Below are 18,631 nucleotides of genomic sequence, written 5' to 3' on the forward strand. Positions count from 1 at the left end.
CACGGACATTCCACACGGACATTCCACGTACACATACACGTTAATTCCACACGCACACACGGACGTTCTGCACACAAACACGGCTAGCATACGCAATTCACACAGGTGCCACACGGACCATAAAAACGGACACAAAAACGGGACACGGACCCGAAAAACGGCCCGTAACACACGTGCGTGTTTTTCACGGACGTGTGAAGGGGGCCTAAGACTTAGTTCATATGCACAAGGCAGAAAGAGTGAATGATTGGAGTCCACAGGTGCCTGGGAACAGGAGCTTTATGCCTCAGAAATCCGGTTTGTTTAGTGGCCAATGGGGCTTGGGGATACAGCGGTGAGGCAGGTAAGGAAATCAGTGTGTGTGAAGACCGCTTGCGTGCCCTGTGCGTCCGGTGAGGTGGGCCTAATCCTCTCCTGTGTGATACCGTCTGCTGAGCTGTATCTAATCCTCTCCTGTGTGATACTGTCTGCTGAGCTGTATCTAATCCTCTCCTGTGTGATACTGTCTGCTGAGCTGTATCTAATTCTCTACTGTGTGATACTATCTGCTGAGCCGTGTATCTAATCCTCTCCTGTGTGATACCATCTGCTGAGCTGTATCTAATCCTCTCCTGTGTGATACTATCTGCTGAGCCGTGTATCTAATCCTCTCCTGTGTGATACCATCTGCTGAGCTGTATCTAATCCTCTCCTGTGTGATACTATCTGCTGAGCCGTGTATCTAATCCTCTCCTGTGTGATACTGTCTGCTGAGCTGTATCTAATCCTCTCCTGTGTGATACTGTCTGCTGAGCTGTATCTAATCCTCTCCTGTGTGATACTGTCTGCTGAGCTGTATCTAATCCTCTACTGTGTGATACTATCTGCTGAGCTGTGTATCTAATCCTCTCCTGTGTGATACTATCTGCTGAGCCGTGTATCTAATCCTATCCTGTGTGATACTGTCTGCTGAGCTGTATCTAATCCTCTCCTGTGTGATACTGTCTGCTGAGCTGTGTATCTAATCCTCTCCTGTGTGATACTATCTGCTGAGCCGTGTATCTAATCCTATCCTGTGTGATACTGTCTGCTGAGCTGTGTATCTAATCCTCTCCTGTGTGATACTGTCTGCTGAGCTGTATCTAATCCTCTCCTGTGTGATACTGTCTGCTGAGCTGTGTATCTAATCCTCTCCTGTGTGATACTGTCTGCTGAGCTGTATCTAATCCTCTCCTGTGTGATACTGTCTGCTGAGCTGTATCTAATCCTCTCCTGTGTGATACTGTCTGCTGAGCTGTGTATCTAATCCTCTCCTGTGTGATACTGTCTTCTGAGCTGTGTATCTAATCCTCTCCTGTGTGATACTGTCTTCTGAGCTGTGTATCTAATCCTCTCCTGTGTGATACTATCTGCTGAGCCGTGTATCTAATCCTCTCCTGTGTGATACTGTCTTCTGAGCTGTGTATCTAATCCTATCCTGTGTGATACTGTCTGCTGAGCTGTATATCTAATCCTCTCCTGTGTGATACTGTCTGCTGAGCTGTGTATCTAATCCTCTCCTGTGTGATACTATCTGCTGAGCCGTGTATCTAATCCTATCCTGTGTGATACTGTCTGCTGAGCTGTATATCTAATCCTCTCCTGTGTGATACTATCTGCTGAGCCGTGTATCTAATCCTATCCTGTGTGATACTGTCTGCTGAGCTGTATATCTAATCCTCTCCTGTGTGATACTGTCTGCTGAGCTGTATATCTAATCCTATCCTGTGTGATACTGTCTGCTGAGCCGTGTATCTAATCCTATCCTGTGTGATACTGTCTGCTGAGCCGTGTATCTAATCCTATCCTGTGTGATACTGTCTGCTGAGCTGTATCTAATCCTCTCCTGTGTGATACTGTCTGCTGAGCCGTGTATCTAATCCTCTCCTGTGTGATACTGTCTGCTGAGCCATGTATCTAATCCTATCCTGTGTGATACTGTCTGCTGAGCTGTGTATCTAATCCTATCCTGTGTGATACTGTCTGCTGAGCTGTGTATCTAATCCTATCCTGTGTGATACTGTCTGCTGAGCTGTATCTAATCCTCTCCTGTGTGATACCATGTGCTGAGCAGTGTATCTAATCCTCTCCTGTGTGATACCATGTGCTGAGCACTGTACCCACTATCACCATGTATGATGCCGTAAGTTCTCCGGGTACAATGGCTGACGGTGTGGGGGGCGGCTCCCGGGTTTCCTAGGCCGGTGGTCCAGGCTGTGCGGGGTTTCCCTCCCTCTCTGCCCGGGGTGCAGGTCACCTCAGGACACTCGGGTCTCCTTTGCTCCAGGTCACGTGACGGCCACATAGTTTCACTGGAGCCTCGCCCAATCAGCGTGTCCAGGGTTACCGAGCGGTGGGCGGAGTTTAGAGCGTATGAGACGTGTGACACTCAAAAGGAGGCGTGGTGAGCCTGACGTTGTTCGTAGTAGGGCGTGGCTCTATCGCTTGTATAGCAAAGGGGGCGTGTTCACTAGATGGGCGGGGCGTGCACTAGAGGCGGGGCCGCTCGGTGGCGGGGGAGGCAGTATCGGCACGCAGCACCACGGTGAAGCATCGCGGCTGGAGATCGGGCGGAGAGCACGGTAAGCTGCGGCCGAGGCGGAGAGGGAGGGAGCAGTGAAAGATGTCTGCCGGGGCCCGGGCAACGGCCGGAGGCACAAAGAGCTGAGATTCCCGTTATATCACGTAGTCAGCAGCGCTGTGCCGGGCGGAGCGACGTACAGGACCGTGTGCGGTGTATAATCACCCCTCTGTATACCGCCCCCGTGCTGTATATGGGGGGAAACCCCGTGTATACTGCCCCCGTGCTGTGTATGGGGTGTATCCCCCCGTGTATACTGCCCCCGTGCTGTGTATGGGGTGTATCCCCCGTGTATACTGCCCCCGTGCTGTGTATGGGGTGTATCCCCCGTGTATACTGCCCCCGTGCTGTGTATGGGGTGTATCCCCCGTGTATACTGCCCCCGTGCTGTGTATACTGCCCCCGTGCTGTGTATGGGGTGTATCCCCCGTGTATACCGCCCCCGTGCTGTGTATGGGGTGTATTCCCCGTGTATACCGCCCCCGTGCTGTGTATGGGGTGTATTCCCCGTGTATACCGCCCCCGTGCTGTGTATGGGGTGTATTCCCCGTGTATACTGCCCCCGTGCTGTATATCTGGGGTGTATCCCCCGTGTATACTGCCCCCGTGCTGTGTATGGGGTGTATTCCCCGTGTATAGTGCCCCCGTGCTGTATATCTGGGGTGTATCCCCCGTGTATACTGCCCCCGTGCTGTGTATGGGGTGTATCCCCCGTGTATACTGCCCCCGTGCTGTGTGTGGGGTGTATCCCCTGTGTATAGTGCCCCCCGTGCTGTGTGTGGGGTGTATCCCCCGTGTATAGTGCCCCCCGTGCTGTGTATGGGGTGTATCCCCCGTGTATACTGCCCCCGTGCTGTGTGTGTGGGGTGTATCCCCCGTGTATACTGCCCCCGTGCTGTGTATGGGGTGTATCCCCCGTGTATAGTGCCCCCCGTGCTGTATATGGGGTGTATCCCCCGTGTATAGTGCCCCCCGTGCTGTATATGGGGTGTATCCCCCGTGTATACTGCCCCCGTGCTGTGTATGGGGTGTATCCCCCGTGTATACTGCCCCCGTGCTGTGTATGGGGTGTATCCCCCGTGTATACTGCCCCCATGCTGTGTATGGGGTGTATACCCCCGTATATACTGCCCCCCGTGCTGTGTATGGGGTGTATTCCCCGTGTATACCTCCCCCGTGCTGTGTATGGGGTGTATTCCCCCGTGTATACCGCCCCCGTGCTGTATATGTGAGGTGTGTCCCCCGTGTATATAGTCCCCGTGCTGTATATGTGAGGTGTGTCCCCCGTGTATACAGTCCCCGTGCTGTATATGTGAGGTGTGTCCCCCGTGTATACAGTCCCCGTGCTGTATATGTGAGGTGTGTCCCCCGTGTATACAGTCCCCGTGCTGTATATGTGAGGTGTGTCCCCCGTGTATACAGTCCCCGTGCTGTATATGTGAGGTGTGTCCCCCGTGTATACAGTCCCCGTGCTGTATATGTGAGGTGTGTCCCCCGTGTATACAGTCCCCGTGCTGTATATGTGAGGTGTGTCCCCCGTGTATACAGTCCCCGTGCTGTATATGTGAGGTGTGTCCCCCGTGTATACAGTCCCCGTGCTGTATATGTGAGGTGTGTCCCCCGTGTATACAGTCGCCGTGCTGTATATGTGAGGTGTGTATACCGCCCCCATGCTGTATATGTGAGGTGTGTCCCCCGTGTATACCGCCCCCGTGCTGTATATGTGAGGTGTGTCCCCCGTGTATACCGCCCCCGTGCTGTATATGTGAGGTGTGTCCCCCGTGTATATAGTCCCCGTGCTGTATATGTGAGGTGTGTCCCCCGTGTATACAGTCCCCGTGCTGTATATGTGAGCTGTGTCCCCCGTGTATACAGTCCCCGTGCTGTATATGTGAGCTGTGTCCCCCGTGTATACAGTCCCCGTGCTGTATATGTGAGCTGTGTCCCCCGTGTATACAGTCCCCGTGCTGTATATGTGAGCTGTGTCCCCCGTGTATACAGTCCCCGTGCTGTATATGTGAGGTGTGTCCCCCGTGTATACAGTCCCCGTGCTGTATATGTGAGGTGTGTCCCCCGTGCTGTATATGTGAGGTGTGTCCCCCGTGTATACCGTCCCCGTGCTGTATATGTGAGGTGTGTCCCCCGTGTATACAGTCCCCGTGCTGTATATGTGAGGTGTGTCCCCCGTGTATACAGTCCCCGTGCTGTATATGTGAGGTGTGTCCCCCGTGTATACAGTCCCCGTGCTGTATATGTGAGGTGTGTCCCCCGTGTATACAGTCCCCGTGCTGTATATGTGAGGTGTGTCCCCCGTGTATACAGTCCCCGTGCTGTATATGTGAGGTGTGTCCCCCGTGTATACAGTCCCCGTGCTGTATATGTGAGGTGTGTCCCCCGTGTATACAGTCCCCGTGCTGTATATGTGAGGTGTGTCCCCCGTGTATACAGTCGCCGTGCTGTATATGTGAGGTGTGTATACCGCCCCCGTGCTGTATATGTGAGGTGTGTCCCCCGTGTATACCGCCCCCGTGCTGTATATGTGAGGTGTGTCCCCCGTGTATACAGTCCCCGTGCTGTATATGTGAGGTGTGTCCCCCGTGTATACAGTCCCCGTGCTGTATATGTGAGCTGTGTCCCCCGTGTATACAGTCCCCGTGCTGTATATGTGAGCTGTGTCCCCCGTGTATACAGTCCCCGTGCTGTGTATGGGGTGTATCCCCCGTGTATACTGCCCCCGTGCTGTATATGTGAGCTGTGTCCCCCGTGTATACCGCCCCCGTGCTGTATATGTGAGGTGTGTCCCCCGTGTATACCGCCCCCGTGCTGTATATGTGAGGTGTGTCCCCCGTGTATACAGTCCCCGTGCTGTATATGTGAGGTGTGTCCCCCGTGTATACCGCCCCCGTGCTGTGTATGGGGTGTATCCCCCGTGTATACTGCCCCCGTGCTGTGTATGGGGTGTATCCCCCGTGTATACTGCCCCCATGCTGTGTATGGGGTGTATACCCCCGTATATACTGCCCCCGTGCTGTATATGTGGGGTGTATACCCCCGTATATACCGCCCCCGTGCTGTATATGTGAGGTGTGTCCCCCGTGTATACCGTCCCCGTGCTGTATATGTGAGGTGTGTCCCCCGTGTATACCGTCCCCGTGCTGTATATGTGAGGTGTGTCCCCCGTGTATACCGTCCCCGTGCTGTATATGTGAGGTGTGTCCCCCGTGTATACCGTCCCCGTGCTGTATATGTGAGGTGTTTCCCCCGTGTATACAGTCCCCGTGCTGTATATGTGAGGTGTGTCCCCCGTGTACAGTCCCCGTGCTGTATATGTGAGGTGTTTCCCCCGTGTATACAGTCCCCGTGCTGTATATGTGAGGTGTGTCCCCCGTGTATACAGTCCCCGTGCTGTATATGTGAGGTGTGTCCCCCGTGTATACAGTCCCCGTGCTGTATATGTGAGGTGTGTCCCCCGTGTATACAGTCCCCGTGCTGTATATGTGAGGTGTGTCCCCCGTGTATACAGTCCCCGTGCTGTATATGTGAGGTGTGTCCCCCGTGTATACAGTCCCCGTGCTGTATATGTGAGGTGTGTCCCCCGTGTATACAGTCCCCGTGCTGTATATGTGAGGTGTGTCCCCCGTGTATACAGTCCCCGTGCTGTATATGTGAGGTGTGTCCCCCGTGTATACAGTCCCCGTGCTGTATATGTGAGGTGTGTCCCCCGTGTATACAGTCCCCGTGCTGTATATGTGAGGTGTGTCCCCCGTGTATACAGTCCCCGTGCTGTATATGTGAGGTGTTTCCCCCGTGTATACAGTCCCCGTGCTGTATATGTGAGGTGTTTCCCCCGTGTATACAGTCCCCGTGCTGTATATGTGAGGTGTGTCCCCCGTGTATACAGTCCCCGTGCTGTATATGTGGGGTTTATTCCCCGTGTATACCGCCCCCGTGCTGTATATGTGGGGTGTGTCCCCCGTGCGGCGCATGGGGTATATCCCCGCTCCGCTCTATGGGGTGGCTGTTCTTTATGTTCTATTCTGATGTGCAGTGGTTGATACGTGGTGGATATCTTGTGGTCTGTACGCTCTGCTCTATGGGGTGGATATCTTGTGGTCTGTACGCTCTGCTCTATGGGGTGGATATCTTGTGGTCTGTACGCTCTGCTCTATGGGGTGGATATCTTGTGGTCTGTACGCTCTGCTCTATGGGGTGGATATCTTGTGGTCTGTACGCTCTGCTCTATGGGGTGGATATCTTGTGGTCTGTACGCTCTGCTCTATGGGGTGGATATCTTGTGGTCTGTACGCTCTGCTCTATGGGGTGGATATCTTGCGGTCTGTACGCTCTGCTCTATGGGGTGGATATCTTCTGATCACCTCGTTGATAAGTTGTCGATATGTTTTGCATTAAAGAGTGTGCTTCATATTCTGCGGTCTGTACGCTCTGCTCTATGGGGTGGATATGCTCTGTGCGCTCCGCTCTGATGAGGTGGATATGTTCTGTTTTGTACGCTCCACTCTGATACGTGGTGGATACGCTCTGCTCTGAAATGTGGTGGATATGTTTTGTCCTGTATGTTCCGTCCTTATGTGGTGGATCCGCTCCGCTCTGTGGTGGATATCTTCAGTCCTTATGTGGTGGATATGCTCTGTGCGCTCCGCTCTGAGATATGGTGGATATGTTCAATCCTGTATGTTCCTTCCTTATGTGTTGGATATGCTCTGTACGCTCCGCTCTAATGTGGTGGATACGCTCCGCTCTAATATGTGGTGGATATGCTCTGTATGCTCCGCTGTAATATGTGGTGGATACGCTCCGCTTTGATATGTGGTGGATATGCTCTGCATTATGGGGTGGATATGCTCTGTACGCTCCGCTCTAATGTGGTGGATACGCTCCGCTCTGATATGTGGTAGATATGCTCTGTATGCTCCGCTCTAATGGGGTGGATACGCTCCGCTCTGATATGTGGTAGATATGCTCTGCATTATGGGGTGGATATGCTCTGTATGCTCCGCTCTAATGTGGTGGATACGCTCCGCTCTATGTGGTGGATATGCTCTGCATTATGGGGTGGATATGCTCTGTATGCTATGCTCCGCTCTGATATGTGGTGGATATGCTCTGCATTATGGGGTGGATATGCTCTGTATGCTTTGCTCTGATATGTGGTGGATATGCTCTGCATTATGGGGTGGATATGCTCTGTACGCTCCGCTCTGATATGTGGTGGATATGCTCTGCATTATGGGGTGGATATGCTCTGTACGCTCCGCTTTGATATGTGGTGGATATGCTCTGCATTATGGGGTGGATATGCTCTGTATGCTCCGCTGTAATATGTGGTGGATATGCTCTGCATTAAGGGGTGGATATGCTCTGCATTATGGGGTGGATATGCTCTGTACGCTCCGCTGTAATATGTGGTGGATATGCTCTGCATTATGGGGTGGATATGCTCTGCATTATGGGGTGGATATGCTCTGTACGCTCCGCTGTAATATGTGGTGGATATGCTCTGCATTATGTGGTGGATATGCTCTGTACGCTCCGCTCTAATGTGGTGGATACGCTCCGCTCTGATATGTGGTGGATATGCTCTGCATTATGGGCTGGATATGCTCTGTACGCTCCGCTGTAATATGTGGTGGATATGCTCTGCATTATGGGGTGGATATGCTCTGTACGCTCCGCTGTAATGTGGTGGATCCGCTCCGCTCCATTGTTACTGGCTCTGTACAGCGGGATTATCAGAGTAACAGATGGCGATTCCTCTCCACAACAATAGCCGCTCCGTCCTGCGCCGCTCGCTGCTGGATTGAGTCACCGTGGAGGGTGAGATCAGCCGGAGACTCACCGGGCTCGTCCTCTTATTGGGTGACTCGTCCCCTGACCCCCCCCCCTCTGCAGACACCCCCCTCATATCTCTGCCCGGTTCATCACATTGATGTCACTAGGATCCCGCCGTCCTCCGTGCCACAAGCTGTGACTGGAGCAGGTACAGGGGCAGACTGGGGCTCAGGGTGGAGGGAATATAATGGGTTGGGGGGGCTGCAGTCGGCCCCCTCCAGTGACTGCCCGTATTCATTCTCACCGTGGGCACAGCCAGTCTCATAATTGGCACATTCTGAACTTTCTGCCCAAATCTGATTTTATTCTGACTCGGTGGTGATGGGGTTACCCTGGAGGGGTCGGAGTGTGCGCCCCCCAAGCTGACACTGCGGTATGTGCCCCCTCTGTAGCCTGCCCCAGCCCCTCTTATCGGCTTTCGTTATATAGTCATTTGAGTGGGACCCCACTGATCGATGGCTTTGATTTAAAAGCCACATCAATAGTGCTGGAGTGGGCGCCTGTACGTGGCTGTCGCACATGCGTGGTTTTTGGGGTGTAGTTGCTCAACATGACTGTCCTTAGGCCCTGTGCGCACGAGAAAAAGGATTTTTCTCAAGAAATTTCTTGAGTCTGAAAGATTAGCGCACTTGTGTTAAAAATGCACAAATAACGCACCAAAAAATGCATGAGTTTTTACCGTGTTTTTGACGCTTTTTTTATGCGGTTTTGGTGCTTTTTTCCCATAGGTTGATCCCTGCGGATTTTTAACATTATCTATGGCAAAATAACGCAGGTACCTGCAGAAAAGACGTGACGTGAACATTCTTTTTCTCAAGAAGTTCTGCAGAAAGAATGTTCTTGAGAAAAAAAACGCAGTGTGCACAGCTTTTTTTTTTTTTTCTCCATAGGTTTTGCAGGGGAATGCCTGCAGAAAGGTTACAAGAATTTCTCAAGAAATTTCTGCAGCAAAAACGAAAAGCCGGTAAGGCCCTGTGCGCACACTGCAATTTTTACTTGTGTTTTTTCCGTCTTTACGGCAGAAATTTCTTGAGAAAATGGTTGTAACCTTTCTGGAGACATTCCCCAGCAAAACCTATAGAAAAAAATAGCTGTGCACACGCTGCGTTTTTTTTTTTTTTCTGCAGAATTTCTTGAGAAAAAGAATGAGCATGTCAAGTTTCTGCAGGTACATGCGTTATTTGCCATAGATAATGGTAAAAAAAAAAGACCGCAGGGACCAACTTGCGGAAAAAAGCACCAAAAACGCATAAAGCGTCAAAAACGCTTAAAAAAAGCGTAAAATGAATGCGTTTTTTGTGCGTTTTTTTAATCGCAAGTGCGCTTATCTTTCAGACTCGAAATATCCTTTTTCTAGTGTGCACAGGGCCTAAAACGTGTGATCTTACCGCGCAGCAACCACAAACAATATACAGGAAAGTGCGTCATTGAAAAAAAAAAACTGCAATTCGTCCTGCAAAAAAAAAAAAAAGCCCTGATAAGTCAACGGAAAACTAAGTTATGGCTCTTGGAAGAAAGGAAGGAAAAGATGAAAGTGTTTGAGTCTTGGCGGCGCGGGGAAGGGCGAGCGCGGGTTTCCCTCGTGTCTGCAGCTTTCAGTTACTCTTGCACTTCGCGTTTTTTAGCTTTTGTGATGGAAAGTTACTTTTGTGGTTTCTGTCGGGTTTTCCATCCTGATGTATAAATATCGGCACAGAACACGAGTTCAGCTTTATAATATTAGTAGGGACGATCAAATACCTCAAATATTCGGCTTCGCGAATATCCGACGATTTGGTCGCCGCTATGCGAATATTCGATGCGCAATGTAAGTCTATGGGAGCCCGAATAGTTCAGAATAGTTGTTAGACTTACTTTGCGCATCAAATAGTGGTGACCTAGTCGCGAAGCCAAATATTTGAGGTATTTGATCATCCCTAATAATTAGGAAGTTTGGGCCCTGCAGTAATTAGTACGGCCCGCCAGCGTGGATGAGCGGTGAACGGGCGGGTACGTGGGGGGCGTCCATAGATAATGTTTTTTTGCAACCAAATGTTTGTCATCGGACCGGAGGGGGGTCCGATAAATAGGCTACAAATGCACATTTGCCCTTTAGGTCAATCCTTGTGACACACAGGTATGTCCTGGGCTCTGCATCCGGTACCCTTCGGGGTCTGTAGCCACCGACTAAATCGGTCCGTAAGATTCCACTGTTTCTTTGGGTCTCGGGTCCCATTGAGCCGTACTTGGTCACGGTGGCCTGCCAGAGGCGGCATTTGGGCTAGTTTAATAACAGGACTGTGACCAATATACCTCCCACTTCTTCAGGAGTCTCCTCTTTGATAATGAGTCTCGCTCCTCGGGGGCGGATACTTGAGATTATGGCTATTTGGGCATTGCCTCAAAGGACTCTGCACAGTGAAGTCAATGGGTTTCTTATGCAATGCTTCAATGTGTAATGCTTAATTTCTCCTGTGGTGGCGCTGCAGGGAATCTACTATTTCTGCTCAGTTTCCTTGCAGATTGTAGCCACGTTTTAGGGCTTTACCAATAGCAAAACGTGGCTTCTCGATACAGATTTCAGACTGTTGAGGCCTCTGTGCACATTATGGTAATGTCTGCCGATATTGACGGGTTCGGACGATGGTCTAATGTGTGTAGGGGGCGCCTGACAACTGATGGTATGGGGAGATGTCTGTCGCACGTCTGATTTCGGACAGTCGCGTTGTTCTTTTGGAGATGAGCCACGAGCTGGCTCGGAGGACGCGGGAACGCTCGGCCAAGTGTGGCACAGATAGCCGATCGGCCAAAGCATGGTTTCCCACGCAGTGGCGTAACTAGAGTTTGATGGGCCCCGGTGCAAAGTTCGGACCTGGGCCCCCTTTCTACGTACACTGACACTTGGGGTACAGGATAATGACACTGACACTTGGCTCTTTCCCTCAGCAACCAGCTTTCCTATGTTCTGATATCCATCTTGTCCTCGGCACCCAGCTTCTCCATGCTCTGCTATACATCTTTCCCTCAGCACCCAGCTTTCCCATATCAGAGCATGGGAAAGCTGGGTGCTGAGGTGTACAGCAGAGCATGGGAAAGCTGGGTGCTGAGGTGTACAGCAGAGCATGGGAAAGCTGGGTGCTGAGGTGTACAGCAGAGCATGGGAAAGCTGGGTGCTGAGGTGTACAGCAGAGCATGGGAAAGCTGGGTGCTGAGGTGTACAGCAGAGCATGGGAAAGCTGGGTGCTGAGGTGTACAGCAGAGCATGGGAAAGCTGGGTGCTGAGGTGTACAGCAGAGCATGGGAAAGCTGGGTGCTGAGGTGTACAGCAGAGCATGGGAAAGCTGGGTGCTGAGGTGTACAGCAGAGCATGGGAAAGCTGGGTGCTGAGGTGTACAGCAGAGCATGGGAAAGCTGGGTGCTGAGGTGTACAGCAGAGCATGGGAAAGCTGGGTGCTGAGGTGTACAGCAGAGCATGGGAAAGCTGGGTGCTGAGGTGTACAGCAGAGCATGGGAAAGCTGGGTGCTGAGGTGTACAGCAGAGCATGGGAAAGCTGGGTGCTGAGGTGTACAGCAGAGCATGGGAAAGCTGGGTGCTGAGGTGTACAGCAGAGCATGGGAAAGCTGGGTGCTGAGGGAAAGAGCCCTTTTGCAATCTCGAATGTTCACCTTGTCAACTTCTCGTCCATAACACTGGGCATCATGGGGCAAGTGTCCCAAAAAATTGGATGGGGGCGGGTATTCTCACATGTTCTACAACCATTGCCCTGACCTTTCGGGACCCCGATCAATCCCAAGAAGAAAGTGGACCCCTTCTGCCGCCCCAGTCTCCCTGAATCGGATGCGGTGTGACCTCGCGCCCATCACTATATAGGATGGGGTGACCCTTTTGGATCTGTAGTGGTGCAGCTTGCGTTTCTCCAGGGGCAGCCGGCATCAACCCTGTCCTGGCCGGATGGCACAGATGCACAGTAACCTAGTTTTGCCGGTGACTCACGCTGGGTTTTGTGCCATTTGGCCAAACCTTTGTGCATTACTCATTGTGTGACGGCTTTGATTGTAACACCCGGCGGCCGGGGCGGCTCGTAATATCCCAAACAAGAACGCCTCCTAGGGAGCTACATCTCCAATCTGTGGTGTAACTACAACCCCCATCATGTTCCCTCCACCGGGGTCCATAGATCAGGTCCCATACTGGCAATGGCATGGATTTGTGTTGCCTATATCCTCCTGGATGACCACACGTGGTGCGCTCGCTCTCGGAATCTAGTCCTGGGTGGCATTCTGCTGTTGCCATGGCAACGCTTGGATCACCGAGACGATTACTCCGCTGATACATATCCAGGCTCTGATCCGGCCGCTGTGAAGGAGGCAGTTTGACGTGTGCCGACGTTTTTGATACGGTTTCTGCTGCTGTTTTTTTTTGGGGGGGGCAGAGGGGCTTTTAAACTTTCCAATATTCAAGGGTATAATCTGCTGTGACATTTGCGCATGTTTGGATTTTGCAGCTGATTCCCGGTTTTGCACGTGTGCAGCAGGACAGAGACTCTGCAGAGACGCTGCGCTGCTTCCCCAGAAAAGTCTGACTTTTCATTTTTGCTGTCCGCACACTTTTTTTTTTTTTTAAGCTGCGTTTTTGAGCTTAAAAAAAATGGACGTGTCAATTCTTTTCTGTGTTTTTCTACGTTCCCCCCCCCCATGCAATGCATTGGAAAAACGCAGTGATCTGAAACACAGCCAAAAACGCACCGAAACATGGTAAAAACGCATGCTTTTTTTGTGCGTTTTTAGCTGCCACAAACGCAGCATCAAGAAATTGCTCAGTGCGCGCACAGCCTAAGGCCATGTGCACACTGTGATGTTTTTGCACTTCTCAAGAACACTGCATTTTTGGCTGCAAAAAATGCTCGCAAACGCACCAGCGGCAAAAATGCGTTTCGGTGCGTTTTTGGCTGCATTTTTCCAATGCATTTCATGGGTGAAAAACGCAGGAAATAATTGACATGTCCATATTTTTTTTTTTTTTTTTTCCCTCAAAAACTTAGCTAAAAAAAAGTTGTGCAGACAGCAAAAATGAAGTCATAGGCTGTGCGCACGCTGCGTTTTTTTACCGCGCTTTTGCGGTGCGCTTTTGGGCTCAACATTTTAAGCGTTGTGCTTCCCCAGCAAAGTCTGACTTTTCATTTTTGGTGTCCGCACAGTTTTTGTTTTTTGTTTTTTTTTGGCTGTGTTTTTGAGCTGTTAAAAAAAAAAAAAAAAAATGGACATGTCAATTCTTTTCCTGTGTTTTTCCACCCATGCAATGCTTTGGAAAAACGCAGAAACGCAATAAAAAAAAGCTGCGTTTTTATCGCTGCGTTTTTGCTGCGGGTGTGTTTTTGTTTTGTTTGGGCTTTTTTGTTTTTTTTTTCTGCAAAAAACGCAGCGTGCGCACATAGCCATAGACTTTGCTGGGGAAGCAGTCCTGCAGTTTTGAGTCCAAAAACGCACCCGAAAAACACGGAAAAAACGCTCCGTGCGCACATAGCCTAACCGGCGTGTGATAAGGGGTTGCTTACTTGGCTCAGTGTGGATTGGGTGCTGATGTGCAGTACGTCGCTTATGTCGCCAGTTTTTCGTGTATAGATTTTTTTTTTTTTCCACCTTTTTGTTGTCCGGGTGCGATGGGGTCAGGGGAGGTTTCACCAGTCAGGGATTCCCTCTCCGGTGGATCGGCCGAGCCCCCTCCTCCTCCGTTTGTCTTGGCGTTCCCTTCTATTACTCATTAATTTTTACAAAGCTGTCGAGTTGTCTTTGAAGTGAAGGAATCAGTGAATCGTGGTCACCGCCGACGCTCGTATCGACTTTATGGGAACGTTGCGTTTCCTTCCACCGCGGCGGCAATCGATGGGTGCACTTGTGTCTCCTGACGCCGGATACTTCTTCACTACATTGTAACGAGCCGCGCACGCACCGGAGCGGCACCGACATCCGGGTGCAAATTGTGTCAGCAAGCGGAGCGCTCCACAACTGTCAGGAACGAGGGCAACTCATGTTCTTAAATGTCTACATAACATAAACATTGTATCAATCCAGGGAGAAAACCTGTGCGCTGTTACATGAATGATACATCCATTTATGCAGCAGGTGTTCGGCACGGATTTCACCCCTTTTTGGCAATATCTGCTTGTCAGGCTATGTTCACACATTTTTTTTTTTTTTTTTTAAAGTATATAGCCACGTTGCAGATTTTCTGCACACAAAACTGCATCTGTTGGCAGGAAAAACGCTGCGGAAAAAAACTTTTTTCAATGCTTTTTTTTTTTATGCATTCAGATGGGAAAAACGCTGAAACAATTTCCGTGTCAAATCTTTTGTGAGGATTTTTTTTTACTGCACCAAAAGCTGCGCAGAGAAAGGGCTGCGCAGAGAAAGGGCTGCGCAGAGTGCACAGCAAGTCAGGATTCTCAGACTTTGCTGGGATGTATTTTTCCCTTGCAGTATTGATTAAAAGCTGTAGGAAAAACTCGTGGAAAAAACGTAGTCTGGGCACACAGCATTAAGCATTGTCCACACAGTCCAGGTTTTCATGCAGATTTGGTGCAGTTGCCGTAAACTGTGTCACTTTGTTTTTGTGGGGTTTTTTTTTACCTGTATTTTTCTATTGGATATAGTGAAAGAACGCACCAAAAAAGCATGCGTTTTTTTTAATGCTTTTATTTCAGCCAGAAGTGCATTTTATGCTGGAGAAACAAAACTGCAGTGTGTGCACATGGCCTTAGGCCGCTTTGACACTTGCGTTCAGCACAATCCGCCGCTATGGAGAATAGCGCAGTCCGTTAACGCACTGCGCTAGTCGCCATAGACTTGTATTGACGATGCACCGTAACGCAAGTGTCTGCGTTGCATCCGCTGGACGACGCTGAGTTGTTGTTTTGACGCAGCGTCCTGCATGTAGCATTTTTTGGGGTTGTTAAAATAACGCACTTTGATGGATTCCGGTAGAATCCGCCAAGGTGTCGAATGATTGTCTATGGGGGGGGGGGGCGGATTCCGCCGCAATGCACTAAGCGGCGGAATCTGATGACTGACTCCATCACCTTCTATTGAGCATGCTCAGCATGTCCAGCAGAACTATCTAAATCGTTTAAAATCACTCCTGGTCTCTTCCTCCCTCCCCCCCCCCCCCCCCCCGCCTTCTCTCCTCTCTCCCCCTCTCATACTCACCGATCCGCGGCGCTGCACGGCTGTCACAAAGCTCTGGCGGCTTCTCCAGCTTTTGAAAATGCCAGCCGCTCATTATTCCTTCTCGTATTCACTGCTTTCCCCGCCCACCGACACCTATGATTGGTTGCAGTCAGACCTGCCCCCACGCTGAGTGACAGCTGTCTCACTGCAACCAATCACAGCCGCCAGTGAGCGGGTGTATATCGTGCAGTACAATAAATAATTAAAAAATGACGTGCGGTCCCCCCTAATTTTGATACCAGCCAAGGTAAAGCCACACGGCTGAAGGCTGGAATTCTCAGGATGGGGAGCCCCCCAGCCTAAAAATATCAACCAGCAGCCGCCCGGAATTGCCGCATCAATTAGATGCGACAGTCCCGGGACTCAACCGGGCTCATCCCGAATTGCCCTGGTGTGGTGGCAATCGAGGTAATTAAAAGTTAATGGCAGCCCATAAGTCCTAGGTTAATCATGGCAGGCGTCTCCCAGAGATACCTTCCATGATTAACCTGCATTTGAAAGTAAATAAACACACACACCCGAAAAATCATTTATTTGAAATAAAAGACAAAAAAAACACCCTCTTTCAGCACATTATTAAAATCCCCCCTTTATTGCCATGATCGAATTCCACTGCAAAAATAAGCAGCGTTTGCATGAGATTTCAGGATTCTGTGGTTTGCCGGCATGAAGAAAACCTTGAGGTTTTGTGACATATCAGTGCAGAAAAATAAGCATCAAAACTGCGATGTGTGCACAGACCCTAGGAGATCCATGTTTTCCAAAGGATTTGCAACAAAGCATTGCCCCTGTCAATCGTTCTATAATCTTTGCGTAAATACATGATGGTTAGTGGCGATGCTCTGGACCCCCGGGTGGGCTCTGATGATTAGCCGGGCCCCGTGCCGTTCCTGCCTCTCCGGCGCCGGCCTCCCTCAGCCGCCATCTCCCGTCAGCCTCTGATTAGCGTAATTAAGACGTGGGGATTAGGCGATTATAGGTTGTGGACATGAGTTGTCTTGTTCCTCTCCGCGAGGATCTGTTAATTAAACATAAATGTGTTTGTACAGAAATGTATTACTCCAATAATAATGTGTTAGATCGCGGTACCAGGAAAAACGGAAACTCGAGCTGCGGTTCCAAGTACAAGCCTGGAAAATGGGGCCATGAGATGAGCCTCATAAACATGCCCACGTCAAATGTGGCCGTACGTCAGGCAGATGAAGGGTAGAACAGTAGATCCTCGCCACGGGGCGGCGGAAGGGGAGAGCGGCGGGGTCCCTCGGGGGGGCGGAAGGGGAGAACAGTGGGTCCCTCGGCGCGTGGCGGAGGAAGGGGAGAGCCGTGGGTCCCTCGGGGCGGAGGAAGGGGAGAACAGTGGGTCCCTCGGCGAGGGGCGGAGGAAGGGGAGAGCGGCGGGGTCCCTTGGGGCGGCGGAAGGGGAGAGCGGCGGGGTCCCTTGGGGCGGAGGAAGGGGAGAGCCGTGGGTCCCTCGGGGCGGAGGAAGGGGAGAGCGGCGGGGTCCCTCGGGGCGGAGGAAGGGGAGAGCCGTGGGTCCCTCGGGGAGGAGGAAGGGGAGAGCCGTGGGTTCCTCGGGGCGGAGGAAGGGGAGCTTCTTGGCACGTACCCCCTGTAGTGCAGGAAGCCTTCATGTTTGGTCCCAGCTTTCCTTCTCTATTTTTGCTCGTCCTCTGTGCGTTGTGCTGTGGTGCGCGGCACAGAGGTTCTCACAGTCCTCGGAGGTTTACTATTCCCATGTCCATTATAAAGCTGTTTGTGTAACATTGTGAGATGCCGTGCCACAGCTGGAATGCCGTGTTAATGTGGGTCGCCCTGAAGCCCAGGTCCATCCTGTATTCTTGCTTATTGACGTTGGCTCACCAGTCACTGCGGTGGGGGGGTACAAGGGTCTTGCCACGGGACTGTTTACGTTGGGTTCAGACCATGAAATATCCAGATTTTGTTACAAGACTATGGCAAACTGCTTCTGTAAGAAGGGGGATACATTTTTAGATCTTTGGGATTGTATTGGTTTTTGCGCATGTTCCGATGAGCTCTGGCGCTCCTGGGCAGTTGGATGGATGTTTGCGCATGTTCCGGTGAGCTCTGGCGCTCCTGGGCAGTTGGATGGATGTTTGCGCATGTTCCGGTGAGCTCTGGCGCTCCTGGGCAGTTGGATGGATGTTTGCGCATGTTCCGGTGAGCTCTGGCGCTCCTGGGCAGTTGGATGGATGTTTGCGCATGTTCCGGTGAGCTCTGGCGCTCCTGGGCAGTTGGATGTTTGCTTGCGCATGTTTCGGTGAGCTCTGGCGCTCTTGGGCAGTTGGATGGATGTTTGCACTTGGTCCGGTGAGCTCTGGCGGTCCTTGGTAGTTGGATGGATGTTTGCATATGGTCCGGTGAGCTCTGGCGGTCCTGGGTAGTTGGATGGATGTTTGCATATGGTCCGGTGAGCTCTGGCGGTCCTGGGTAGTTGGATGGATGTTTGCATATGGTCCGGTGAGCTCTGGCGGTCCTGGGTAGTTGGATGGATGTTTGCATATGGTCCGGTGAGCTCTGGCGGTCCTGGGTAGTTGGATGGATGTTGGTGCTCTAGATTTAGGCGATTTCGGTCATATTGGGAACATGGATTCGTTTTATCTGTGGATTTTCACCTTTAGAAGTTTCTTGTACTTCCAGGAAATCAAAAGTTGGAGTGTTTTATTTTATTTGGGGTCCAGGATTCGCCATTTTTCTTCACATGGCGATTATTTAGCTTCCTATATAGTTTTGTGATTTTACTGATCCTTTAACCCTGCCTTTGACCTTGGATGCCTGAGAATATGTGAGTCCGGTCAGCGCAGGAATACCCGGGCTTGCACATATCCAGCTGCTGCCGTCGCTCCGCTCGCTCCTGGAGGCGTCCCAAGTATCGGGCAGCACATGGATCCGACACGACCCAGCCGGGGGCGAGCGCGGGAACGGCCAGGTCAGCCGGTAAATATAGTCCATGTGAATGAC

At 51.2% G+C, this 18,631-nt stretch overlaps 1 protein-coding gene across 3 annotated transcripts in view; it reads left to right on the top strand.

Annotated features, from left to right (window-relative positions):
- Positions 1–2,529: 2,529 nt before the first annotated feature.
- Positions 2,530–18,631, top strand: part of PTP4A3 (protein tyrosine phosphatase 4A3) — a 69,344-nt gene continuing 53,242 nt past the window's right edge. Inside the window, exon 1 of one of the 3 annotated variants that reach the window (XM_075352817.1) lies at positions 2,530–2,600. The gene's annotated coding sequence lies outside the window, so the exon portion shown is untranslated. Of the gene's footprint in view, positions 2,601–8,531; positions 8,598–18,631 lie in introns of those variants that run through there. The other 2 variants (XM_075352819.1, XM_075352818.1) reach the window with 2 other exon arrangements.

This window comes from Anomaloglossus baeobatrachus, chromosome 6 (assembly GCF_048569485.1).
Source record: "Anomaloglossus baeobatrachus isolate aAnoBae1 chromosome 6, aAnoBae1.hap1, whole genome shotgun sequence".
In the NCBI taxonomy this organism is placed as follows: domain Eukaryota; kingdom Metazoa; phylum Chordata; class Amphibia; order Anura; family Aromobatidae; genus Anomaloglossus; species Anomaloglossus baeobatrachus.